At 43.5% G+C, this 25,083-nt stretch overlaps 1 protein-coding gene and 1 pseudogene across 2 annotated transcripts in view; both read right to left on the bottom strand.

Moving 5' to 3' along the window:
* The window catches only part of MYO1D (myosin ID), a 365,747-nt gene that overhangs the window by 44,777 nt on the left and 295,887 nt on the right, over window positions 1-25,083 (bottom strand). The gene's annotated exons all lie outside the window — the stretch shown is intronic.
* LOC105813567 lies at window positions 7,265-8,661 on the bottom strand (annotated as a pseudogene).

Consider the following 25,083-nt stretch of genomic DNA (forward strand, 5'->3'; position numbering starts at 1 on the left):
AAGCTCAGATTAGGAAAGGGCTTTGACGATTATCTTGTCCAACCAAGCAACACCTTCTATAACATCCCAAGTGACTGTCTGGTCTCAGCCTGAGTATCTCCAGTGATAGAGAATTCATTACAAAGAGAAGTCCACATTTGGACAGCCCGGTCCTCAAGCTCCTGAGTGTGCTCCTAACACGAATAAAGTGCACTCATCACTGGAGCTGCTCAGGGCACCAAACCCCTTCTTTCTGGGCTTCACCCACTAAAGGAATTTGGCTCTGGCCAAAAGTCTGTCCTCTCGATTATCTAGGTATGGAAGGGAGAGGAGGGAAATGAGAAAGAGGCCTAACAAGAAAGGGCTAGGTTAGGATCTGTTTCAGCTCCTCGAGAAATGTCGGCAGATCACTGATGCTAAGATCATTCACCCATGTGGGAAGAAAATCTGTTTACCTGGGCAGTGGGAAGCCACTGTTTGGGATGTGACGCCAATAAGGGTATGTCTGACTTTTTATTCAGTTATAATTTAATTATTGATATATGTACATCACACACAGAAAAAAGTATACATATTCCACAAAATGCATAGCCCTTCGTTACATTAAAATTTAAAGATAGGCAGTGAGCAGTGATTCCTGGACCACCTTCTGAAAATGTGAGCAAAGTCACAGGAGGGGTGCAGTGATGACTTTCTAATTTATGAAGCTCTGTTTTTGGTGATTAATGTCATTTCTTTCTGTTTATGGGAATTATAATTTCAAATGTGCATAAAGAGCTAACATTTAGAGAGGGTTTACCGTGAGTTAGATGCCATGCTAGGAGATTTACTCTCATAAATGGTCATTTGCCTTTGACTTAGACTATGAACTCTTGGTGGCAAGGCCCACGGTACATGCAGATATCGATGACTTGTATGACTTTTGCTAAGGCTCTTCGATCCAAGTGGCTCGTTTTCCTCATCTGCCATATGAAGGACATGTTAACTGCATCGCCTACCTTACAGGAGTATTGTGATAAAGGAGCAAAATGCAAAGTGTTAATACCCTTTGAAAAGTATAGAGTTCTATGAGAATGTGCCCAATTTAGTGTTCTATGATAGTGAATATTTAATGTGATAAAGAGGTCAATATTAATAATATATTAGGTCAAATATCTTTTACAATGAATATTATCATGAAAACAAAGTGATTTTCATGCTTTAAGCAATGATTTGTTTTAAGCAATAGGCCATATACAAATTTTTCAATACTACAGAGTTGTGATTTTTTTTTTTATTTGGTGTTCAGTGTCTCATGATCTAACTTGTTACAAAGATTAAAGCAAAGTTTTCCACAGTTAATCAGAGAGGATTTGTAAGGCCTCTATAATAAATACTACATCATTAAAAATGAGCAAATCACAACCCAGAGTCTAATGTCTTTATTCTTTGTAGATTTGTTTTCTATGTAATTAAAAAGGTACTTGTGGCCAAGCTCAGTGGCTCACGCCTGTAATCCTAGCTCTCTGGGAGGCCAAGGCGGGCGGATTGTTTGAGTTTGAAACCAGCCTGAGCAAGAGCGAGACCCGGTCTCTACTAAAAACAGAAAGAAATTAATCAGACAACTAAAAAAATATAGAAAAAATTAGCCGGGCATGGTGGCGCATGCCTGTAGTCCCAGCTACTTGGGAGGCTGAGGCAGGAGGATCGCTTGAGCCCAGGAGTTTGAGGTTGCTGTGAGCTAGGATGATGCCACGGCACTCTAGCCCGGGCAACACAGTGAGACTCTGTCTCAAAAAAAAAAAAAAAAAAAAAGGTACTTGTGAATATATTCTGCCTACTTCTAAAAAGTATTTGGGGATAGTCTATAATAAAAGGAATACAAATAATAAAAGTGAAGTAATTTAAAAATAATTTGTTCATCCAATTCATAGCCATTTCTTAATATTATCTGTGAAACAGAATTAATCTACAGTTACAAATGAGACCTTCTATAGTTTCTGCCACTGAAAATATTTTATTCACTATAACCGAACTGAGAGCTGCTGGTGTCTGTTAATAAATGACTTCTAGGGCTGGGGAGTCTGGAATGGTCCCAAACTATAGGACTCAAAGAAAATGAGCATTAATATAATTAAGAAGTGAATTAAACTAGTAGGCGGCACATGCTCAGATCACGTATTTTGCTTCTGTTTGGATGTAACAGCCAGTCTCATGCAGAATATGTTAAGAAAACCACACAAAAGGGAAATGAGTCACTTACAAAAGACCAGGAAGGCTTAGGCTAACTAGCTAGACGAGACTCAACCATGTCTTTTTCTGCTCCTGTTTCACTTCTAAATCCCGAAAGCACCACCTTGTCTGAATCACAGGAGAGAAGTGTTTTTGGCAAATACAGCTTACTCTTGCTCTTTCTCCATGTCCCCTACACACACACACACACACACACACACACACACAGGTATCCACGAGGTTTTGGCAGTTTTACCTCCATAACAGTGTTAGACCTAGACTAACATTTATTTATTTTTTTAAAATCGAGACAGGGTTTTTGCTTTGTCACCCAGGCTAGAGTGCAGTGGCACTAACGTAGCTCACTTAGCCTTGACCTCCTGGGCTCAAGCAATCCTCCCACCTCAGCCTCCCCAGTAGCTGGGACTACAGCTGTACGCCATCATGCCCAGTAATTTTTAAAATTATTTTTGTGGAGATGGGATCTCACTATGTTACCCAGGCTGGTCTTGAACTCCTGGCCTCAAGTGATCTTCCCACCTCAGTCTCCCAAAGTGCTAGAATTACAGGTGTGAGCCACTGTGCCTGGTTAGACCTAGACCAACATTAAAATATTCTGCTCTTCCTGAAAAAGCTCCAATCAGCATGAGGTTCCATCTTCTCTTGGACGATGGCCCATTATCCTTCTCTCTCCTCTATTTTCCGCTAGAATGAAAACTCCAACACACAAGAACTTGTCTTACTCACTTCCTGGTGCAGCGTCTGGCACATTGTTGGTACTCAATAAATATTTCTTGATTGAATTGAATATTTTTAGTTTTTGCTTCACTGGCTATCTACTTCTTCCTTAGCCTGTAAGCATGTTCAAGTCTCCACCATTAAATAAAAAACCGAAAAGCCCATTTGTCCTTCCCATCCCCCCTCTGCCATCAAATGCCCTCAAATTAAAATAAACTGCCCATAGCTACTGTCTTCTCTTTCATCATACCTTACGGTCAAGCTTCTTAAAGAAGTAGCTCATATACATTTCTTTACTTCTGCACTGCTTCTTCAACCTTCGTAATCCACTCATCCATCCCTCCCTCCATCCTCTCCTTACCTCCCTCCTCTCCTTACCTCCCTCCAATCCATCTCTCCACTTACCCTTTTCTTCCCTCCTTTCTTTCTATCCATTCATCTGTTCCTCCATCCCCTTCCTTCCTCCCTCTGTCCTTCGCTTTTGTAAATTTATATCCTACTATGTCCTAGGTATTGTGCTGGATGCTAGAGGGAGGATGTTGAAACACATAGTCTCTGTGGTGGCCGTGCTCATGGTCTGATGGAAGACACATATGTGTAAACCTGAGCTTCTTAAACCAGGGCACAAGTTCCCCTGGGACATTCAGCAGTGTGCTATGGTAACTGAGGCCGCGGTACAAGGGTGGTGAATTTTGCTGGAGAATCAGCTTCACTTCATGTCAGTAATTGGAAATATTTAACACTCAGTTAAACAGAAACCAACATTTAGAATGGTAGAATGAAAAATAGCATTAATTGTTATAAAAACACGGGCCTTTAAAAGAAGTATGCCAGAGATTGTTCTGGGATGTGGCCCCAGTGAATGCCGAGTTAACGCTTCTCTGTTGCTGGGGGAACTTCCTTAGAAGAGCCTGCAAAGTGCTGATAAGTGGATAACCACCACACCCACCACGGGGTGACACAGGAGCAATTCTGGGGAGGGGGATGAAGAAGAACGCCTTTACAGAGGAGGTGAGAGAGAAGCTCACAGGAGGAGGAGGGGACAGTGCTGTGGGCGGAGGAAGCAGTATGTGCAATTATAAGGCACCGTGAATGGAGCTGTTACAAGGTAAGAACAGGGAAGAGTCCAGCAGTAGCTAAAAGAAGAGGCAGGTTTGACTGCACAGCGAAGGGCCCATGAGTCCTGCAAGTCCCTCTTCTTGAACCTCTTTCTCTCTGGGTACCACTGTCATTCTGGTTCTTCTACTTCTTTGACAAGTTCTTAGTTTCTTTTGCTTATGTCTCTTTTTCAACACCCCTCCCCCATCCTTTGAATTTTAGTGCTCCCTAGGGTTCCTTCTTGGCCATGTTTTTCTTCTCCACACACAGCTTCTTTCCCCACTCCCACTGCTAGCTCCCAAGCGTACATTCCCTGGGCCAGACTTCCGGGCCCAGACTCCCATTTCTCTCTGCTTAGCTATCTTGGCTCGAATTGACCTACATCCTTTCAAAACGAGTAAGTCCTAAGCTGTCTCTATCATCTTCCATTCTCCCCCACTCCTTCCTAAGGCTCTGCCTCCCCTAGTTGTTAGGTCTAGGTTAATGGAACCATGACCTACCCACTCACCCACATGAAACACCTGAGAGTCCCCAGTTACTCTGCTCATCACCTACAGCCAATCAGTTGCCAGCTCTGTCAGGACGCCCTCCTGAGCTTCTAAGTATGTTCTTTTTCTTTTTTTTTTTTTTGAGGCAGAGTCTCTGTTGCCCGGGCTAGAGTGCCATGGCATGAGTCTAGCTCACAGCAACCTCAAACTCCTGGGTTCAAGTGATCCTACTGCCTCAGCCTCCCAAGTAGCTGGGACTACAGGCGACCACCACCATGCCCGGCTAATTTTTTCTATTTTCAGTAGTTCCTGGCTAATTATTTCTATCTTTAGTAGAGATAGGGTCTCGTTTTTTTCTCAGGCTGGTCTTGAACTGACCTCAAGCCATCTTCCTGCCTCGGCCTCCCACAGTGCTAGGATTACAGGTGTGAGTCACCACACCTGACCCTAAGTATGTTCTTTCCTCTAAATCTCCACTGGGATTCTCAGCTGAGCCAGGAGTTCCCACCCCCAGCCCCTCCTGAGGTTGAGGATCATTGCATATAATGAGATATTACTGATGGACACGTGTTGCACATTTGGACTGTGTGGGGCAGAGAAGGAGCTAGAATCACTGGCATGACCAGAGCCCTGTTGGCCACTGCAATACCTACCTAACTGGTCTGCCTGATACCAGTTCCTTCCCCTCTAAAACCTCCTCCACAATTCTGCATTATCTTTTTAATGTAGAAGTCTGAATAAAGATGAGAAGTTATTGAAATTTACAATACAAAAAATTAAAATTTACAAAAGTATTGAAGAGTGAGAAGGAAAGATAAGTGAATATGTACCTGATCTTTGGGTGGGAAAGACTTTTTAAAGCATTCATGCAAAGGCTAAAGGAAAAGACAGGCTTGACCATATAAAAATGAAAAAGCTTTGCTGAAAAAATAATGCAATTTAAAAAGATAGACTGGGAAAATATTTGCAACATATATGAGGGTTAATGGTCTTAATACATGAAGAGCTCTTAAAAATTAGTAACCAAATGATGAACACATCAAAAAAAAAAAAACAGCAAAGGATATGAATAATCTGTAAAAATCTGTACACATACAAATGCCGAGTAGACCCATGGGAGAAAATGTTCAATTTCATTTAAGAAATGTAGAGTAGGCCAGGCACGGTGGCTCACGTCTGTAATCCTAGCACTCTGGGAGGCCAAGGCTGGAGGATCTCTTGAGCTCAGGGGTTTGAGACCAGCCTGAGCAAGCACGAGACCACATCTCTACAAAAAATAGAAAAATTAGTCATGGTGTGTGCCTGTGTTCCCACCTATTCGGAAGGCTTGAGCCCAGGAGTTTGAGGTTGCAGTGAGCTGTGATGATGTCACTGCACTCTAGCCTGGGTGACAGAGCGAGACTCTGTCTCAAAAAAAGAAATGTAGACAAAAACAATGGGTATATGAAGCTTTTTTTCTTTGTCAGACTGGCAAATTAAATCCGGTGCCAAGTGAGTAATTAGGTATATGAGGCACACTCATATTTGGCTGGTACAAGCTTTCAGGAAGCTAATCCAGAAATATGCATCAAAAACCTTGAAAAACATATACCCTTTAACCCCACAATTCTGTTTCTAGGAATTCCTAAGGAAACAATTACGGATATGAATAAATACAGCCCTGTAAGGATAATTATCACAGCACTCTTTATAATGCTAAAAACTGGAAACATTCTAGGTGCTCAACCATAGGGGTTGGTTAAATAAATGTTAGTCCATGTTTATCATGAAATACCACACAGGTATTAAAAGCTTCACTGGAAAAGAACAGTGACACAGGAAGACATTTTCAGAATGTTTGCTCTATATTGTTAAGTGAAATAGCAATTATAAAATAGAATTTACAGAAAAATCTCATCTTTGGAAAACTACATGTATCTGTATGCAAAGAAGATATAAAAATGTTAACAATGGTTTGAATATACGCTTCCAGATTTTTTTTCTACAATGTACTTGTGTATATATTCCAAAATTTTCACAAATAGAGTTACTTTTGTTGTCAGAAAAAGTATTTTTAACTGGAAACACAAAATTCCCCTCTGTTTTGGCTGCCTGTTATCTACTGGATAGGACCCAAATCCCTTGGCCTGATCTACTAAGCCTGTGACAATCTGGCTCCTCCTCGGCTTTCCAGACTGTTCTTCCTGACTGGAATCCTGTATCTGTCGCTACTGTGTCACCTGCATGTCCACCAACAAGTCATGCTGTGCCAGACCCTCGCCTGCGACATCATGCCTCTTCCTCCTCATTCATCTCAATGTCTGTCTCTCCAACTCCTGGTCTTCCAATTCTTCCAGCACACCAAGTTCTCCTCTGCCTCAGGGCCTTTGTACCAACCATTCTTCCTACCTGGGTTGGTCTTCACAGGACCAGCTCCTTTCCATCTTCCAAGGCTTAGCTGAAGTGTCACCTCTTCACTTGGCTTCTCCCACCACTCTATGAAAAAAATGTCACCTCCTTTTATTTTATTTTAGGGTTGGCAGAACCAGCTGAGGCTTTATTTTGGAAAAAACAAATTAACTGGGTTTTAGTTGGGGGCATGGGCAAGATGGGGTGCCCCAGCCAGTAAACTCCCCCCAAGAGTGGGCTGAGGGCTGGGGCTGAGCCTCAGGTGGGCCTCCTGTTCCCTATTCTCCCAGCACAGCTGCCTTCCCCACAGGTTCTGTGGCAGCCATGGGAGGGGATAGGCTGGGAGGGGCGGCAATGGCTGTTCACTTGGGCAGGACGTCAGAGGACTCAGGCCCCAGCTTCCCATCATGGGTCTTGATCTTTTTCACAACCATGGCCCTGGGGGAGCTGGTGCGGCTGAAGGAGCTGGAGCCCCCAGCAGAGCCAAAGCTGGGCTGGAAGGAGCTCAGGCGTACTTGAGGCCAGGGGTTGTGAGGCCACTGGTGGTCTTCGTGTGGACGCCCATGTTTTGTATCCGAGACTCCACCTGGCTCTCCACGCCCTCCAGCAGCTTGCACTAGGTGGCCATCTCGATGTCCAGGGCCTGCTTGACATTCATCACCTCCTGGTACTTGTGCAGCTGCTGTGCCACGTCCTCCTTGGCTCACTGCAGGGCAGCCTCCAGCTCCACCAGCTTGGCGCTGGTGTCCTTAACTGCCAGGTCCCTGTGCTGCTCGGCATCCACAGTGCCGGCCCCCATAGAAGCCCTCTGGCCTTTGAGGCTCTCAGTCTCAGCCTGGAGCTGGCTGATTCTCTGGTTCATGTCAGAGATCTCTGTCCCCGTGCTTCCCAGCCAGCGTCTGCAGCTCCGCGTACTTGATCTGGTACGTGCCCCCAGCCTCACCCTGCCTGCGGTTGGCCGTCTCCTCACACTGGGCGCAGACCTCGGCGGAGATGCTGTCCATGTCTAGGGAGCGGCTGTTGTCCACCGACAGGACCACAGCTGTGTCCGAGATCTGGAACTGCAGCTCACGGATCTCCTTTCCATACAGCTGCCTGAGGAAGTTGATCTCGTCAGTCAGCCCTTCCAGGCGAGACTCCAGTCTGCCTTGTTCATGTAAGCGTCACCCATGTCCTTCTTGATGAGGACGTTCATTCTCTATCTCTGTTCGCTGGTTGATCTCATCTCGTACTTGTTCTTGACGCCCATCAGCTCCTGTGTGTGGCCAAGCTCCACCTCCAGCTCCAGTTCCTCCTGGCCCAGTGTGTCCAGCTGCGGCTGAAGCTGCTGATGTAGCTCTAGAATATGCTGTCCTCGTCACTCTGAGCCATCTTCTGCTGCTGCAGGAGGCGCCACTTGGTCTCCAGCATCTTGTTTTGCTGCTCCAGGAACCACGCCTTGTCGAAGAAGGAGGCAAACTTCTTGATGAGGGTCTCGATCTGCTCCTTGTCCTGGGTATGCATGGCCTGAATGTTGGGGTTCACCTTTAGCTTAAGGGGGCTCAGCAGGCTCTGGCTCACTGTGATGCCCCCCATACCACCAGCCCTGGCATAGCCCCACCAGACCTGTGCCAGTGCTCAGAAGCTGCTGCCGCTGCCCACCCAGGAGAAGCTCGAGAAGCTGAGGTGGGCACGGGGCATGCTGATGTAGGAGTGTCTGCTCCTACCGGGGGCCAGAGGTAGAGACCTTGTAGGAATGCTGGGTCACTCTGATGGACATGGTGGAGGCTGCAGTGGAGGTAGGCAGGCCAAACAGAGATTTGAGAAGGAGCCAAGAATCTGCTTTTAGGTGGGAGGGACCTCCTTTGAATTTTCTGCCTCAGAACGCTGTTTATTCCTCCTTAGCACTTATCATAATATAGAATTATTTTTATTCATTTGCTTACTTGGTTTTGTGTGTTGGCCCCACTGGAACGTAAGGGCGAGAACAGGGGCTGTGATTTGTCTATCCCAGGGCCTTGCACACTGTAGGTGCACAGAGTTATTTGTAGAATGGACAACTGGAAGACCGGCTGTTCTGTAAAGGCTCCTCCTGTGCTTCCATGGGGAGCACTCCTCTCTACCAACCTTTCTCTCTATGTATATACATATGTGTGTTTCTCTTTCTATATATATTATTTTATTATTTTAAAGAGACAGGAGCTCATTCTGTTGCCCAAGTTGGAGCGCAGTGGTGAGATTATAGCTCGCTGCAGCCTCAAACTCCTGGCCTCAAGTGATCCTTCCACCTTGGCCTCCCAAAGCACTGGGACTACAGGTGTGTACCACCACGTCTGGCTTCTACTTATATTTTCCTAACTCTAACGCGGTTGTTTCTTTACAGCTGTTCCCTGCCATGGACTGGAGGTGCTCTGAGACAGAGACTGGGTACAGTGGTCAGGGCCTGGCACACTGTGGGTGCTCAACACGTGGGTGCTCTGAATGAAGGGATGAATGGGGCTCCCGAGGGGCTCCAAGTGGGTGCAGAAACCATTCTGGGACTAAGCAGTTGCTACAAGTCACGCAGATTATGGAACACTGCCTACGTGCCAACTTCAGCTCACGTGAGTCCATTATAAGTGGGGCAGACACAGGGTTTGTAGCTATGAAAAGTTTTAATGATGTTTTAAAATGAATTTTAGCAACTAGTTAGCAACTAATTCTTGAGCTTCAAATAAAAAAATGGACAAGAGCAAATCTAACATTAAGACCATGGAATTAACAGAAGGGAAAATAGGAATATTACAGTGTTTTGGGTCTGTCAGTAACTGAATTATGCTAAATTCCTTAATCTAAGGGAACAGGCTCCTTGTGGAACCTGTAGCTTGATGATGTTTCTTTCGTTTACAATGTGGCTTGGTGTTCCTAGAGATCTCAAATATTTTACAGACAAATAATGTAGAGAAATCACCCCCATTGAGGCAGCTTAAAACCATGATGCATATAAAGAATGGTCAGTGACTTGCGGGACAAACTGCAGTTGTTATTCAGTGAAATGACATTAGCTCTGTGCTTGCAGCCTTAGCATATCTCTGGTAAATGTGGTCAAGCTGGGAGGGGCCTGAGGTGCTCTGCTGCTCTAGCTCAGGGGTCGGCAAACTTTCTGTGAGGGGCCAGATAGTGGATATTTCAGCTTTGTGGGCCAGACCGTGTTGCAACTACTCAGTCTGGCCACTGCAGTGTGGACATAAATGAATGGGCATGGCTGTAGTCCCATAAAATTTTACTTATCGACACCATTTGAATTTTACATAATTTTCATGTGTCACAAAATATTATTCTTCTTTTAATTTTTTCCCCCAAACATGTAAAAATACAAAACAGGCCAGGCGTGGTGGCTCACGCCTGTAATCCTAGCACTTTGGGAGGCCGAGGCAGGCGGATTGTTTGAGCTCAGGAGTTCGAAACCAGCCTGAGCAAGAGCGAGACCCCGTCCCTACTACAAAAAATAGAAAGAAATTATCTGGATAACTAAAAATATATAGAAAAAATTAGCTGGGCATGGTGGCTGATGCCTGTAGTCCCAGCTACTCGGGAGGCTGAGGCAGTAGGATCGCTTGAGCCCAGGAGTTTGAGGTTGCTGTGAGCTAGGCTGACGCCACGGCACTCACTCTAGCCAGGGCAACAGAGTGAGACTCTGTCTCAAAAAAAAAAAAATGCAGAACAATCTTGGTGGTAGGCCAGATTTGCCTTTGGGTCAAAGTTTGCCAACCTCTGGTCTCATTTAAGACAGTTTACCTGTACGGGCAGCTAAGGGACAAGGAACAGAAACACTCTGAGAGGCGGGGCCCTCCCTGATCTCCAGAGTAAGTTCCAACACCTGAGCGCCTAGGCCCACCAGGAACAGTTTTTTCTGAGCACAACCAGTGAGAGAATAACGATGGGCACCAGACAGTTAACATTTAACTTAAGACAGAGCAGCAAGGGAAGAGACTCTGCTCTTGAAAGTGAAGTGTTCTTTGAAGTTTGAGTGAAAAGGTTTTACTTCACACCTTACAGAAGCACATTATATTAGTGCTTTTTCACTGCAGGATAAACAGAAAATAAGCAATGTGCTGCTATCATCACATGCCCACACCTGTGGTTTAAAAACAGCAAACAAACCACTCTCCCTGCGAGGGCTCATTGTCAGATAACACAACCGCAGACAATAAGAGAGCCCAGAAATGCCTTTTCTTTTCAAAAGAAGGCCTCCTCCACAGTTCTCCCTGGTTTTGCTATAGAATGACTTCCCAGGGAGATGAAAGGAAATAGAGGTCAGTAACAAGGTCCATCTCTTCTGCCCCTCTCATTTTCTATTTTAAAACGTGCTTCCGTTCTAAATATTTCACTCCCACCGCTGTGAGTAACACCAGCGCCTGACATCTGAGAGGCAGTACAGTCTAGGCACAAGACGCTGGGGGCTGCGGTGCTGGAGCCGGACTGCGGGGCTGTTGTCCATCATTAGGCAGCTGTGATCCTGAGCAGCTTACGAAACCTCTCTCCATGCCTCAATTTCTCCAGCTATAGAATGGGGATAAGAGGATCCACCTTCTAGAGTTGTGAGGTTTATATGAGTTAACATATGTACAGAATATGTTAAATAGAGGCTAGCATGGACTGAGGACTAGATAAATGTTAACTATTTTTATTATTATCTGCATGTGTTTACCAAGTATCTCAGAACATATGCTTGTGGGTATGCTCGCGCTCTCTTTCTTACACACACACACACACACACACACACATATGCATAAACACACACAATCTTAATTTGATCCTCAGGCTGGTCAAGTATTATTTCCTCTTTATACATTAGTAAGCTGAAGTTTAACGGCAGAAGGCCATTTAGCTACTTACCTTTTTATTATGAACCGAACTGTCTTTCAAGGGTTTCTAAATTACCGAACGGGATCTTAAATTTCCTGCCCTTTGCTTGTTAGGGGATGTTCTTTAAAGAAAAGGTTGTATAAAAAAGGTGAAAAAAATGTCGCATATCTGTAACCCATGTACAATAGGGATCTCAATTGTTTGTCTGAAGTTCAGATTATTTTTCTCATATGCTTTTGTAACCAGCCCCATGAACAAATGTCAATGACCTCTATATGTTTTTAATGACCCCTATATGTTTTTTGTAATCCTCTCCCTTCACTACTTGAACTTTTTTTTTTTTTTTTTTTTTTGAGACAGTCTCACTCTTTTGCCTGGGCTAGAGTGAGTGCCGTGGCGTCAGCCTAGCTCACAGCAACCTCAAACTCCTGGGCTCAAGCAATCCTACTGCCTCAGCCTCCTGAGTAGCTGGGACTACAGGCATGCGCCACCATGCCCGGCTAATTTTTTCTATATATTTTTAGTTGTCCAATTAATTTCTTTCTATTTTTAGTAGAGACGGGGTCTCGCTCTTGCTCAGGCTGGTCTCGAACTCCTGAGCTCAAACAATCCGCCCGCCTCGGCCTCCCAGAGTGCTAGGATTACAGGCGTGAGCCATCGCGCCCAGCCTACTACTTGAACTTTTGAGTTATTTCCCAGAAATGGTGGATTTTCTGCAAGACAAAAGAGTGGGGACTCTGAAGGTCCCTGGGCAGACTTCAGGATGCCAAGATTCACCTGCCCCCCAATCTGCCTCCAAAGCACACAGCCCCTTTTTAGTTACACCACGACCTGCCCCAAGGCACGTGGCCCCCCTGTAAAAGCCCATAATCTTCATTAGTTGGAGAGACAGATCTGGGGTAGCTTCTCCCAATCTCCCGACAAGACATCTATAGTATTTAAAACTCCTTTCTTCCTTGGCAATCCCCATTGTCTCAATAATTGGACCTTTGTGCGATGAGCCAATGAACCTAGGCTGAAACCCCCTCGCAGTTTCTGCAACACTTTGTTACCATTAATTTTCTATCACATTTCAGTATTTCCAGCCCAACACTCTTCACTCTCTTTAACTTCTCTTCTCATTGATATCACCTACTATCAATTTCTTGAACTTTAAATACATTATATCCATTCCCAGCCACAAACCTTTACATGAAGTCTTTCTTGACTTTTCAGTGTCATATTTTGCGTTTATCAATGTCATGCTGTTGTCATGCAGTGACAGAGTAGTTATCTTATAGTAACCCTCACTTAACTGCAAAAAAGCTATCACAAACTGAATATGCCTGATGTTAAAATATTAAATGTTTTGGGGAACAACCTAGGCCCCTTCCTTTTGCATAAATATGCCATTCACTGGCTATGGCAGGCCATCAGAGATACAGTGTCCAGAGTTTGTGAGCACTATTGTGACAAAGCCAACTGAGACAGTATTACTCCATGTGAGAAAGAAACGTATGTTATGGAGACGTCTGAATTAAAAAAAATTTAATACCCAGAGACAACCAAAATAAATGGTCCATGATGCAAAACTTTTATACTTAAAATTAAAAATTCCAACTCTCGAAATTAGCTGGTGAATCTCTCAGAGAAAAGGTACGTTTTCGAAAATGTATGTGAGCAAACTAACATACATAACTTCTGCCACTAACTCAGTCCCATTGTAAGTTTTACATATATTATAAGTTCTTTTTTGCTTTCATTTTTTCCAACTGTTTTTTTCTAATTCTAAAATTCATACATGTTCATTGCAGAAAATTTGGAAAGTGGAAAAAGTTATAAAGAAGAAGAAACAAAATTTTACCCATAATACTATCTTACCATCTAGAGATTGTTAATATTTTGACATATTAATATAGTAACATTAATATTTTACATATACTTTAAGTAATTAACTTTTGCCACAAAGAGTTCAAATTATTTTTTTTCAGTTTTTCCTTGATTACCAAGCAATACACCCTCATTGAAGTAAAGCTGGAAAACAAAGAAAAGGCCAAAGAAGTAAAAATAAAAGCATCAAGAACAAACCATTTTGGCATATTTTCTTTTAGTCTTTCTTTTAGTGTATATTTTTTTCAAAATTGTGATTGCAATTTGAATACAACACGACATACTTTTAAAAAAACTTGTTTTATCATAAGTACTTTCCTTTGACATCAAAAAGTTTGTTAAGATAAGCTTCAAAAATTTCATCATTTCAAAATTTCTACTATTACCTACTTAGATATTCTTCTATTATTTAGATTGTTTCCAGTTTTTCACCATTTTTATTTTTATTTATTTACTTTTTTTGAGACAAGGTCTCACTCTGTTACCCAGGCTAATATGAAATGGCATCATCATAGCTCACTGCAACCTCAAACTCTAGCTCAAGTGATTCTCTTGCCTTAGCCTCACAAGTAGTTGGGACTGCAGGCACATACCACAGTGCCCGGCTAATTTTTAAAAATTTTTTGTAGAGAAGGAGTCTTACTATGTTGCCCAGGCTGGCCTCAAACTCCTGGCTTCAAATGATCTTCCTGCCTTGGCCTCCCAAAGTGCTAGGATTACACGTGTTAGCCACTGTACCCGACTTAGTTTTTCACTATTTTAAATAATTACTCTATGATCTTTACATATAAAGTTTTGTTGACATTTCTAATTATTATTTCCGTAGGGCACATTTCTCAAAGGGAAATTGTTTGAGCAAATGATTTGAGCATTAAAAAACTGGGAATGTTTTTCCTATGACTCTAAATATATAATATAATCTTTGAAACAATTACAATTAACATTTTATAATATTTCCTTTGTCTTTGTAAGAGCAGGGTCATTTGAAAGACTTTAGATTCCCAGTTTCAAATGGCTTGCCAGATTTGTATCAATTACCTCTCAGCAGCAATGTATCAATGCAGAATCTTACTGCATTCTCACCAATGTAGACTATTACTAAACTACACTGACTTGAAGGAAAAATAGTATCTTTTTGTTTTGTTAAGAAACCTTTCATTAATAATGAAGTTGAAGTTCTTTTCCACATGTTCACTAACCACTCGTACATTTTTTTTTTTTTTGGAATTATCCATTTTCTTTGCTATAGCAGGCATTTTTAAATACATGCATGAAAAACCGGTGGAGGGTGAGGTTAATCTAAAGCTCACGTGTGTGTGCCTCAGCAGGTGCATCTGAATGCTGGTGGGAACCCTCCAAACGCGGCCATAAGCAATACACTGAAGCTCTAGTTCAGGCGGGAGGAGCAGAAAGTCCTGCAGCTCTTCCCCCTTCCTCACCCTGTCCCTTCACCTGAGTGGCATTTGATCCCACCTCAAACTGCTACCTATCAGTTTAAGATAAGCTACTAAAGATTTGATTTAGTGAATTTGCTTTTTTAAATCCCTTTTTGATTAAGTGCGATGCTTATCTTGGTTTACTGCAATTCTTGCTGGGCTAAAGGCTACATGGGAATATACAAGTAGCTAGAGATAGTGAGATATGTCAACAATTGATTCAAATCTGCTTTGCTTAACTTTATCTGTAAGGATCTGGAAGCCAGTTTGCTGCCTCTAACTTGCCCATTGACCATAGGAGACAATTTGTAGAAATACTTCCCAAATTGTAATACTGGCTTCCAATGGCCCTGCAGGCGCTGGAGCTTCTGCCTGGAGGCCTCAAGCAGAGCCCAGGCTACCTGAGAGTGGATCCTCGCACCCCTCTGCTTCTTTCCCTTCGTGAGTTGGTCCAAATGGGCTGAGAAGGGACTGTTGACTAACAGACAGATTTTTCTTACCCTCCCTCTGAAGTTTCTAATTACTCATGAAAGTCTGGCTGTGAAGCTGACATCAGCTTCCTTCACAGCGTCTCCTAGGAATATCTCGGTCAGCGCGTGCTCCCTTTCCTCTCTAAGCCGACACCCTATACTTAGCAATTACTAAGTGGCTCTACACTCAGTGTTGTACTGTAGTGTACAGCCCAGGGTGAATCCCACATCCTCCCTTCCCTCTGACCTGATCCTTCCTGCCTACCTGCTTTCTTTCCTTCCCTCCTTTGATATTTGTTTAGTGCTTCCTGTGCTACGTGCTGTGGATGATTCATATATATGTATGACATGTTCCCTGTTCTCAATGAACTTGCAGTTTCGTGGAGGAGATAGACTAATATACAGACAACTACGAAATAAGAGTGGCATTGACCACAAGAGACAACAAATAAAAAGCCATGGAGGCCCTTCTATGTAGTTGCAACTTCAACTTTTACTCTAAGGAGTCATCCCAGGCTCAAAGCCATGTGACATTTACAGGGGGAAGGAATGAATCCCAACCAGGGCTGTCTGCATTTTGTCGCCACTGTTACAAACGGCAATCTGTGATCATTCTAGAAACAATGTGTCCCCCATCTCACAACTGCATAAAACAGTCCATCACCCTTGATAACTCTTCCTGTTTCACAATGTATACAACTAGAAATAATTTCATTAAGTAGAATATACTCTTGTGTGATAAACCTGTTCTTTGAAGGGAGAATTCTTCTTTGTAGCAACAGAAGGCATCCTGGCACCATACACTTTTATGATGCAGCTCCTACCTCAGTCCCTTATCTAAAACCTCACCCGCTAGACCACGAAGACATGATCAAGCTCAGATTTTGGAATCTATTCAACCCTTAGCCTTCGATTATGTGCTTTGCGACCTCTGCCCCCAAGAGTGGCCAGTCTTCATCCGGCCAGCAATGGTGGGACTGTTGGGAACACCTGTCTATTCAGGGACTGAACTGAGCTAATTCACGACCATCGTATACACTATCAAGTAATGACTTTGTTACCAGTGGCATCTGAACAGGGAGGCCAGAATTGAAAGTCAATTCCATGACCTGTATCAGAGTGTGTTTCTATTTAAGAAGAAATACATCGTTGATAAGAAATCCATCTGCAGCTTCCTAAATATTCATTCAACACATAGTTAGTGAGCATCTAGACTGGTAGACACACACAGTCCTCCCTTCATGGAGTCCTCACAACCCCCTGAAAGTGACAGATGTTAAATTAAAAAGTTACACAAAAATTAATTACAACTGTGGTGTTATGAAGAAAAAAAAACCCCAGGGTGCTATTAGATGACCCTAATATGAAGACTTCCCCTTATGTGGGGAAGGGGTCAGGAAAAGTCTTCCCTGGGGAAGTAGTGTTAGAGCTGAAACCCAACGATATGTGGGGGTTGGGGAAGAGCATTCCCAGGAGGGGGCCCAGCACCTGAGTTGTCTCCGAGGTAGGTGGTGAGGGCCATGGCTTGCTTGAGGAAGCAGAGGAAAGCCGGTGTGGCCCTGCAGGTGAGCCTGCAGAGTGAGGAGCTGGGGCCGCACCATGCAGGCTGGGGAATGATTTCAGACCTTAAGAAGCCACTGAAGTAGGGGAGTGAGATGACTTGAGATTCAACTGAGCCCAACCACAGTTGGGAAAATATTTTTCTGCCCATTTAATTGGAACCAAAATGGAATCAATTAACAGCAGTAACATGGCAGTAGTTGTGGTTGTCATCTTAATCACAGGGAGCACTTCTAATAACTTAATTAGTTACCTATTTGAAGCCTCAAATACAAACTTCCAGAAAGTGCTTTAAAAAGCAACTTTTAAAAGCTTCACTCTTTCGGTGTTTTCCTCTTTTAAAAATTTTTAAACCAAATCAGGTAGGCATTGTGCCAAGCCTCTGATACACATTGGTCTGATCTTTCCAACAACCCAGACAAGGAAGGGAGGCTCAGCATCTGAGGTAGGGAGGGACAGAGCCAGGTGTGAGGGCAGGGCTGTTTCATTCCAAAGCCTGTGCCCAGCCCACTTTGCCACAGACTGAAGGACATGTGAAAGGAGCAGGTGACATGGCTGCTGGCCTTTGGGATGTTCATAGGGCCAAACTACTGAGGAAACAATAGTCTCTGGTTGAGGGTAGGGGACACTGGGAAAGGACAACAAATGAAGATGGTGGCAGAAGTTAATAAATTAAGCAGAAAATGAAATAATAAGAGCTCAATGAGAGTATTCATCCAAGCATCCTTAGGACAGGAACTTTGTTTATCTGGTTCATGGCTGTACCCCTAGGGCAGAGAACGCTGCTCAGTAAGTAATATATGCCCCCAAAATGTACATGGAATGAATGAATAAATGTACTGGGACAGAAGCTATTCTGTAATAATCATGAGGACAACAGTAATGAAACTAGCCACCATCAACTGAGCATGTACTATGTGCCACACCTGTGCTAAGTGCTTGTCTAGGTTAAACCAAACCTAACAACCATGTAAAACAGGCATTGTTATCCTAACCTTCCTGGCAAGGAAATAAGGTACACAAAGGTGAAGTAAACCATCGAGGTCCCTTGTCTGGTAAGTAGCAGGGATGGACTTAAACACAGGCCAGTCTCACTCCAAACCCTGTGTTCTCTCTGCTGTGTCGTGCTGCTTCTCAAGCGTGAACGTGCTAGGAACTTGGGCTCTAGCCACGGCCAGCCCCTTCAAGATGACTTGGCCATCGTCATCATTCTTAGTCATCAAGTGCAAGCAGACCCAGAAGGAGGCATATGTACACCAGGAGTGGGTGATCACAGAAGGACACCTACAGGATATGTTTTACCGAAAGTGTCTTGTGTAATGGAGGCCGTGGCCGGTTAGTTCAGTGGTGCCAGTGAGGCCACTGTTACAGGTTCAGTCTCCGTGTCCAATTAACTCAGCTTTGGGCCTTAGAGACTACACCCCAATGCATCTCAGAAGCAGATTCGCTAGTTTCAGAGAAGACAGCTGGGAAGTGTGGGTGGCTTGGTGAAACCTGTTTGCAAGACTAGCAAAACAATGCAAAAGGCATGTCACAATGATGGTTAGCAGCAGCTTCCTAAAAAAGATCATACAAACTTCTGACCCCAAACCCGGGTAATTGGAACTCTGCTGCCTCATTAAGACCTTTCCCTCCCATCCCGAAAAAGTCTTTGGATTTTTTTTCCTCAAGTATTTCTCAGAATCCTCTTTATATCTCTATGATATTGTAAGAAAAAAAAGAAGGCAGGTTGGTGCACAGGTTGCTAGTCTATTTCTGAAAATTACTAAGAACTTAAAAGACTAAGATACATTCAGAACATCTATGCAACTTAATGCAGTTCAAAAATTATAATTGGAAAAACAGACATTCTTGTAACCAACATTTAGGCAAATTTGTGTTTAGAATATGGTTAGTTTTCAAGACAAGTGATGCCTAATTCTACTTCTCTCTCTGTGGTGAGATTCTGTCTCTAGTCAGGAGCCTTTGCAAACTGCTTTCCTCATGCCTGCTGGAGCTGTCTTTCCGGAACACAGATCTGATTAGTTTACTTGATTTACATAACCTACCAACCCCCTTTGCATAGTTGTATAAGTCAGGTGACCACGGGATTTATCGTCTCTCTGGGACACTCCTGAGAGTTAAAGGAGGCAGCTCTGTTAATTAAGACACTGAGGCAACAGGCATAAGCCTAGCACCTAGGCCCTGTGGTCACCCTGCATAGCTGGTCCTTGACGATCTGAGCTGACCCACATTTTCTGACTCTTCCCCACCCAGATCAGGCTCTGGGAAGGACCTGCCTTTTCCATGCCTTCCGTCCCATACCTTGGCCCTTCCAGCTCCTCTGCTGGATGAGTGAGAGCTCGCACCTCCAGGCCGGTGCCAAGAGCAGTCGCGCCTACTCCCCACGGCAGAGTTGGGTCCAGCCCCTATGCTCCCACGCACTTTACTACAGTCTTTACCAGATTATCATCATTTGCTTTCATGTCTATTCCCTCTCTAGACTGAGCTCCTGAGGTTGGGGGCTTTACGTCATCCTTACGGCTACCCTCCCTGTGTAGAAGTGTGTTTTGTACATCCTAAGAGCTCAGTAAATGTTAGTTGATAATAAATAAATTCCACAACTAGATAACCTGGTACCTTTTCAATATATCAAGATCTGTATTATAAATAAATGTTTATGACGAAACTGTTCTATGACAGAGCCAATGACTGTCCTGGTATCACAGAAGCTTTAGCTGATTTCCACGTAAGTGAGTGTATGGGAAAAGTAATATCGTATGAGCAATCTGTTTTTTCAGGGGTGAAGACAGTAACAGGCATATTTCACTTCCCTTGTTCACTGAGGACAGTATAGCTCTAGGCCAAAACACTGAACCTGCTTAGTGACTGATCTAGGAAGTGTTCTGAGCCAACTGGGCCCAGGGGCGCACAGGCCTCCCAGGCTTTGACTTGCGCGTGGTGCTCTCAGACCTGCACCACCAGTCCTGGGTCGGTATCTGCTGCAGAGAAGACGCTGCGAAATTCTTGTGCGGCTCTTCCCTATCTAACCTGCTTCTTGCAATGGTGAACACCTTAGGGAAGTGAAAGGAAGTGCCCCAGACAGAGACTGGAAAACGCCCCCTCCCACCGGATGAGCAATGGTACACTCCCGGGAGCATTGTGAATTCCCTGCCTCAGTAATGTTTTCCGCCTCCCAAAGCATTAATCTTTGGAGGGATGAGTAATGATTGGTAAACTCTCGCATCTAGCTAAATCTGAATTTCTAGTTACTTCACAGAGTGAGGAAGTAAACGCAACTCTGTAGTCATCCTACTGTGACAGCTTTCCAATTGTTGTTGATCCTCAGCACGTATAATTCGAACATATTAACGAGCCGGGAAAAAAGATCCGGGAATAAAGGAAAGATAATAGAGGTCAGAGGATGAGTGTATGAAGGTATCATAGCGCGAGTCACTACAAGGGGTGACCTGCTGTTTCCCACAGTCCCTGAGAGCTAGGAGAAACCACAGCACAGGGAGTTTTGGGTATAAATAGGACCAAATTTCCTGAGCAGGATGTTTAAGACCATTAAATAAACTACCAAGGAACTGTGGAATATATTCCTCTGGTGGTCTTTAAAAGACAGAGCAGTAATTAAGCAATCAGGGACGAGTTCTGTTTAAGTCTGACCATTCCCTTGAATTGGCTGGAACCTCCTAAGCTGCCCCCATCCCCAGTGTCTCCGAATACCTCACCCTGACCAATTGCCAGTGAAAGACAGCAGAACCCAGAACCAGAGGGGACTCAAGAAGTTATCTGATCTGCTCCCATCAACAATGTAAGACTTCTATTTTTAGGTATTGCTAAGGATAAAAACAGGAGTCTTCCATCATTTAACCAGTCTCTGACAGTCACGAACTTGTCCTTGTATGTTTAGGAGGTACGAGTTGAATGTTGAATTCCATTACATGTATATACTGTATAGTGGTGGAGTCTGGGCCTTTGGTGCACCCATCACCCAAGTAGTGTCCATTGTACCCTCTAAGTAATTTTTCATCCCTCCCCTTCCTCCCTCCCCCCTTGTGAGTCTCCAGGGTCCGTTACACCATTCTGTGTGCCCTTGTGTGGCCATAGTTTAGCTCCCACTTGCGAGAACATGTGGTATTTACTTTTTTGTTCCTGAGTTACTTTACTTAGGATAATGGCCTCCAGTTCCATCCAAGTTGCTGCAAAAAACATTATTTCATTTTTTCTTATTGCTGACTTGTCCTGATATTTATCCAGACTTCCTTGGTTGTAAGATGAAAGATGAGATAGCTTCCTCCTATCAACCCTCATATACAGCAAGCTGAGGTTATCACATTTTTTAAGGCTCTTCTAACACTCTTCATGTTCCTTTCAAAGCAACTGTTGTAAAGTTCAAGAAAATCTAAAAACTTGGTGAAGTCTCAGTTTGACATGATTAATCTGCACGAATGGCTTCTATAATGCCAAGTTCTGGGGTCTGAGATATTAAGCTAAATATTGAGGAATCAGGGATGAAACCTGGATGGATTTTTAGCACAACATTCCTGTTCCTAACACACACACCCTGAGGTGTCTATTAATGCTATAAAGAATGTTCCCTGAGTCTAAGCCCCCAGTGCTCACACCTATTGTGGGGAATAGGAGGTAAGGGAAAGGAGTGACAGGTTAGTTTTAACCTGAGGCTGCAGAAGGGGCTGGCTCCAGTGAGGAAGGGTTGTGGGAGGGAGAAGATTGGGCTAAAGGGCAATCAGAAGTCTGTGAGGCCCAGAGGGTGGAAGGAAAAGTGAAAAACACATAGAAGAGAATTTCTCCTGGCTGAAAGTAACTCAAAACAGCACTCTGAAGCAAGACCTAAAAGGAGTGTTTCTGCTTAGAGCAGTGAATCCAGTGTGCAGGGGGCCTGCCAGGCTGGAAGAGGAGATGAGTGCAGAATGGGGTGTGGAAGCAGGCAGATGGGGAAAGAGAGTCTCGGTAGGTAAGTGCTCAATAAATTGACCACAAATTTGTAGTTAAAATATATATACGTGCAACCTTCCCTCGGGCCCTACCCTCACTGGAACTTACTTTCTAAGTGTGTGTTCCCTTTGCTGCCATTGCTCTGGGCTGTTCCCTCTATCAAGCCTTTCTTCCTTTCCTGGAACTCTCAATTCCATTAAATTTGCCATAAGGCCTAGAAAAACCCTGAATTCTAGTAGGGTCTAGGATGGTAATTCCCTGTTGAAACTTCAACAAGTCAAGAAAGGAACTCATGTTTTCTTTTGACACTTGGTAGCATACCACCCCCACCTCCATTCTAGCAGATCTTAAAATGGAAATTTCTTGGTATTATTTTGAAGAAATAAGACTTTCAAACCTTCTCCCTCCTGTTCAATTAATTTTGGGAAATCAAAAAGCACTTCCATGCCACATCCAGAAAACCTGATTTTGTTGAGGCAATTAAAAACACTGCCCTTTTGCTCTAACAAAGTAACCGGGGCAGAGGACTGGGAAAAAAGAAAAGCAACAGTCCCTTGACCTACTGCTCCCTTCTTTCTGCTTGTTTTAAATTGCTTCTATTTTTAGTCCTTTTCATGGTGAACTCCAATCACTAAATAATATAACATGCTTATACCACTTTTTCTAAATTTATCAGTTTCAGATGTTATCCACTGACATCCTTTTATGACAGCTCTGGATTCACACCACCAAAACCTCCTCTCTCCTCTTCATCTGTAACGTAATTAGTACAGTTATATCACTTCTGATTATCTTGACTACATTAAATGATATATGTATCCTATCCCCTATTCCTGTTCCATCAACAAGAAACCATGTCTTTATACCCCATTTTCTAAGGTGAGGATGTCAGCGTCTCTATCTTCCTTCCTGTACCTCCACGCCCCCCACACCTGCCTCGTCAGCTGTACTTTTACACCCTCGATGTTGAGACCACTTCTTTTGTGGCATCTCCAACACTGAACTCTTGGGTTTTACCGCCCACAGGCGCTCCTTTCCCAAGTATCCCACTCTCCATACTGTCCCATCTACCCAGGTGCTCCAGCCAGAAACTAATCCTGTCTTTCCCTTTCACCCACATAAGTCCTGTCATCTCTACCTCCAAAGTATATTCTCACCATCTCCATGGCTACAGTGCTAGTGCAAGCCACCACCTTCTTATTCCAGGACCAGCCAGTCTCTTGTCCCACTATGACACATCCTCCACAAAATGGCCTGAGTGATCTTCCAGAAACATAAATCAGATCACGTCACCCCCCTTGCTCTCTCATTGTAACCCTTTATCATTGCACCTAAGGCCTTACATGACCTTGTTTGGGCCATCTCTAACGTCTATCCTCCTACATACTTCCCCTCATCACTCTGCTCCACCTAGACCGGCCCTTATCTTTTCACTGTCAAAAGCTAATTCTTGTTTTAGGGCCTTTGCTCTTTTGCTTGGTAACATCCCAGATCATTTCCTTCTTCTCGTTCAAATCCTAACTGAAGAGTCACTCTGAGAGTCTCTCCACGTTAGCAAAAGCAACCTCCTCTCCCTAGCTGTGTTCTTTTGTGTTATCCTATTTCATCTCCTTCATAGCATTCTGGATATTATCTTACTTATTTGTATGTGTTTATTGTTCATCCCCCTTCTTGAATGTGAACTTTTTTTTTTTGAGACAGAGTCTCACTCTCTTGCCTGGGGTGAGTGCCGTGGTGTCAGCCTAGCTCACAGCAGCCTCAAACTCCTGGGCTCAAGCAATCTTACCGTCTCAGCCTCCCGAGTAGCTGGGACTACAGGTATGTGCCACCATGCCCGGCTAATTTTTTTTTCTATGTATTTTTAGTTGTCCAATTAATTTCTTTCTATTTTTAGTAGAGACGGGGTCTTGCTCTTGCTCAGGCTGGTTTTGAACTCCTGAGCTCAAACAATCCGCCCGCCTCAGTCTCCCAGAGAGCTAGGATTACAGGCGTGAGCCACCGCGCCCGGCCGAATGTGAACTCTTTGAGAACTATTTTGTTCACTGCCTGTATCTCAACCACCTTCTATGCATGGCACATAGAAGGCACTGAAAAAATATTGACTTTTACAGTTAAGGCTTCTGTGCTTTGGCTAAGATTCACTCTAAAATTTAGAAATTGAACAATGTTTTATTACTTTAATTCTGTAATTGTTATTCTCTATTTAAGTAATGTCCCCAAATATGTTCTCTCTTGAATTTTTTTCTTGGACTTTATAATTGCTTTTTCTCTTCCAAGGTCTAGCTTTTTAAGAATTGAATAAAATCCCTTGAATCCCCCCATTTCACAGGTACCAATCATTGGAGCCCTGTATTTTTTTGTTCTCTAAGTCTATACCATAGCTGCCACTCAGGGACTTTACTTTTCTGCTGATTTGTATCTACTACCTCTTGGCTCTCATGTCTTCCTCTTTCTTGTTTTACTTACTACCTTACTTTGCTGGAATACATGCTCAGTCAATTTCTCAAGAAGGGTGTGTGAAAAGTCTCAGACCATGTTTTATCCCTTGTTCATTTATTTTAGCCAAAGTATAGAAACCTTAATTTTTTAACTTGACACTTGATTGATACTTTGGCTGGGTATAAATTATAGGTTAACAATACTTTTCTCTCAGTACTTTATAGACCATTTTTGTTTATTTGTTTGTTTTGAGACAGAGTTTTGCTCTGTTGCTCTGGGTAGAGTGCAGTGCCATCATAGTAGCTCACTGCAACCTCAAATTACTGGGCTCAAGTGATCCTCCTGCCTCAGCCTCCAGAGTAGCTGGTCTACAGGTGGGTGCCATTATGCTTAGCTAATTTTTCTATTTTTAGTAGAGATGGGGTCTCACTCTTGCTCAGGCTGATCTTGAACCCCTGAGCTCAAGAGATCCTCCAGCCTTAGCCTCCCAGAGTGCTAGGATTACAAGTGTGAGCCACTGCACCTGGCTGACAATTTTTAATTGTCTTTTAGCATCCAGTATAAATGAAGAGAATTCACATATACACATACTTGGAAACACATTGTATTAGCACTGACAGAGTCTACTCAGATTGA

Source organism: Propithecus coquereli, unplaced genomic scaffold (assembly GCF_000956105.1).
Source record: "Propithecus coquereli isolate 6110/MARCELLA unplaced genomic scaffold, Pcoq_1.0 Scaffold281, whole genome shotgun sequence".
In the NCBI taxonomy this organism is placed as follows: Eukaryota; Metazoa; Chordata; class Mammalia; order Primates; family Indriidae; genus Propithecus; species Propithecus coquereli.